This window comes from Pteropus alecto, unplaced genomic scaffold, assembly GCF_000325575.1.
Source record: "Pteropus alecto unplaced genomic scaffold, ASM32557v1 scaffold700, whole genome shotgun sequence".
In the NCBI taxonomy this organism is placed as follows: domain Eukaryota; kingdom Metazoa; phylum Chordata; class Mammalia; order Chiroptera; family Pteropodidae; genus Pteropus; species Pteropus alecto.
The window spans coordinates 830,815-833,620 of NW_006429611.1; the positions used below are offsets into that span (position 1 = coordinate 830,815).

The 2,806-nt window shown below is 65.2% G+C and overlaps 1 protein-coding gene across 1 annotated transcript in view; it reads left to right on the top strand.

Moving 5' to 3' along the window:
* Positions 1-2,806, top strand: part of PRKCZ (protein kinase C zeta) — a 71,883-nt gene that overhangs the window by 44,577 nt on the left and 24,500 nt on the right. The gene's annotated exons all lie outside the window — the stretch shown is intronic.

The following is a 2,806-nucleotide window of genomic DNA, read 5'->3' on the forward strand; positions in this document are numbered from 1 at the left end:
CGAGGAGGCCCGGGCACGGCGTGGCCCCTCGCGTCCCCAGACCGGGGTGCAGGGTCAGGCAGCCTGTCGCCGGCAGCTCAGTTTTGAAACGTATTTTCTTCGCCTCGTCAGAGCTCTCAAGACACCAGTTGCCATAGAAACGGCTGGTGAAAATCCCGCAGCCGCCCTAATTATAGTTCCAGAGCCGGGGGACGGGGGCAGGGCCGAGATGGGGGGCCAGGCACCCGAGCGCTGCCCTGGCCCCAGGCTTCTTCACTGTCCAGTGTCACCTGGTGGAGAGCTCGGGGCGGATGTGACCCAGTGCGGTGACGGAACGTGTTCGTGGGGCGCGGCAGGCGCACACCTGCCGGCTCCGACTCCAGTTATACCCGGGCTGGACGGGACCCGGGGACCCCACAGGACACCATGTGCAGGGCGTGGCTGGAGCCGCCCCCGGGGCCTTTCCTGTCCACCCCGCTTGTCTTTGTGACCTGTTCCAGGGCGTGTCCGCCACTGAGGTCAGTGCAACGAGAGGGTGGACACGCAGCCCACCGGGCGCGGAGCCGCCCGCCCCCGGCACGGTCACACGCGTTCCCCGGGACATCCTCATTTTACACTGGCTGTCGCTTCAGGTCAGAAACAGGACCGACTTCCCGAGCGGAAACCCCAATGCTGAAATGTGACTTGTTCGCTGACGGCCCAGGTGGCCCTGGCCAGTGACGGGGACACCCGTAGTCACCTGGGACGTGGGCGGGGAAGCTGGGTGGTGCGTCCTGCTGTGTCCTGCACTCAGGGCCCAGAGTTAGAACATGTTTGGATCTCAGGGTTGTCACTGAGGGGAGTGGACGAGGGTCTCGAGGTTGTCACTACTGGGACGAGGGTCTCAGGGTTGTCACTGCTGGGACGAGGGTGTTCCAAGGCAGGCGCTCAGCGATGGACAGGTGAGGCTGCAGTAGCCCCCGGTCCAGTCCTGAGACACGCCTGGCACACAGAGGGGACATTCCGCACAACGCCTGACCCATGGTCACCAAAGTGTCATGGCCCAGAGGAGCCTGAGCTGGCGCGACCACTAGACAGGGCGGGTCCTGGATGGCCAGCCGGTCAGGAAGAGGACGTCGGGGAAACCGAGGCCACGGCGTCGTGTTCAGCTTCGGTGACAGGGCGTTGGCATCGGCGACAGGGTGGCAGGGACACTGGGCGGGGCCTGGCGAGCTGTGCGTTCGTCCCCATCTCCGCAGGGGACTCGGTCCAAGGCCCCCGTGACGCCCAGTGATGCGCGTATTCTGCCCTGAGCCTGCAAACCCGAGACAGGGGAGTGGACGGGCCGGGCCCAGCGGGAGACGGTGCCTGGCGGCGAAGTGGGGACAGTCTGCTGCGCCAGGTCCCGGGCTCTGGTCCCTGTCTCAGGCGTCCCTTGCTGAGGTCCTCGCGGGGGCTCCGTGCTCCCTGGGAAACACGCGCCGTCCCTCGGACACGGACACGGCCTCCCTCCGCGTCCCCACGATGTCGCGCCCGCCCCCCCCCACACTCGTGCTCCCTGGGAAACACGCGCCGTCCCTCGGACACGGACACGGCCTCCCTCCGCGTCCCCACGACGTTGACGCCCCCCTCACGCGCTCGGGTCACGCCCTGTGGCCGGAACTTCTGCAGCGTGAGATGTGACAGCAAAGTGAGTTCGGGTGTCCTTTCCTTCCCCGCGGTTCACGCGCGCAAGAGCCCCCTCCCCGTGCCCCGCAGCGACCCCAGCATCGAGGTCGCCTTTCCTCAGGAAATCGAGAACGGTCTCGTTTTCGCTTAAAGGAAGCACTCGGTGGCTTCTCTCTGCCGTCTCCCTGCACCGTGGCCCTGAGTAGGGACGAGGGTGACGCGGACACCAGCCCTGGGATCCTGTGACGGTTGATCTGACCGCTGGGACTTCCAGCCTCCGGTAGCAAAATGTAGATGATAATCTTAGTAAAAATTCTAAATTTTATCACCTTCGATTACTAAGATTCTCTACATGTCCCTCTAAAATTAGTTGTCAGTTTGCTTTTCACGTTTAAGAGCTAAATTTCAGAGGGGACAGATTTGCTGATGGAGCGAGGCCGGTGTCTCCATCAGCTGGGGCCGACGTGACAATACCCCAGACCCAGGGGTGAAGTGACAGACGTGTCCCTCTCCGTCCTGGAGGCTGGAGTCTGGGGTCAAAGCGCCGGCAAGGTGGGGCGCTGGGGGCCACTTCTGACTTGCAGGTGGCTGCTGTCCGCCATGTCCTCACCTGCCTGTGGTGTCCTCATCCAGTGTCCACACCCGCGTGTCCTCATCTGGTCCAGAGCGAGTATGGACCATCTCTCCTCCTCCCGCCCGGGCGCTAGCCCCGTCATGGGGCCCTGTCGCCGGGTACGGCCACGCGGGGGTCAGAGCTGCCGTGCGTGGCCCGGGGCACTCAGCCCTGACAGCAAGGACACAGGTTTTCTCACTGTGGTACCGGCTTCTGGCGGGAGGGGGGGCGGGCGTTGGTCCTGGGGCCCCATCTGACCAGCTCAGCTCCCTCTGTGTCCCCCGGTCTGTCTCTGTCACTCCACGCCTTCCCCCTCATTCTTCGGGTCTGGCCGGGGGGTGTAATTGCCACACGAGGGGACAGTCTGTCCTGTGGACGTCAGCAGGGACCCGCCGGGGCCAGGCATCTTCCAGGCGAAGCCAGAGGATGCAGCGTCACCTGCGCAGAGGCCCTGGGGTCGCCGGGACCCCTGAGAGCCGAGGGGCAGATGGACCGAGGCGTGAGCTCGGCCTCCAGCGGGGCCTCCACCCGCTGGCCACGGGCTCCCACTCGGAGGGCCGCAGACCT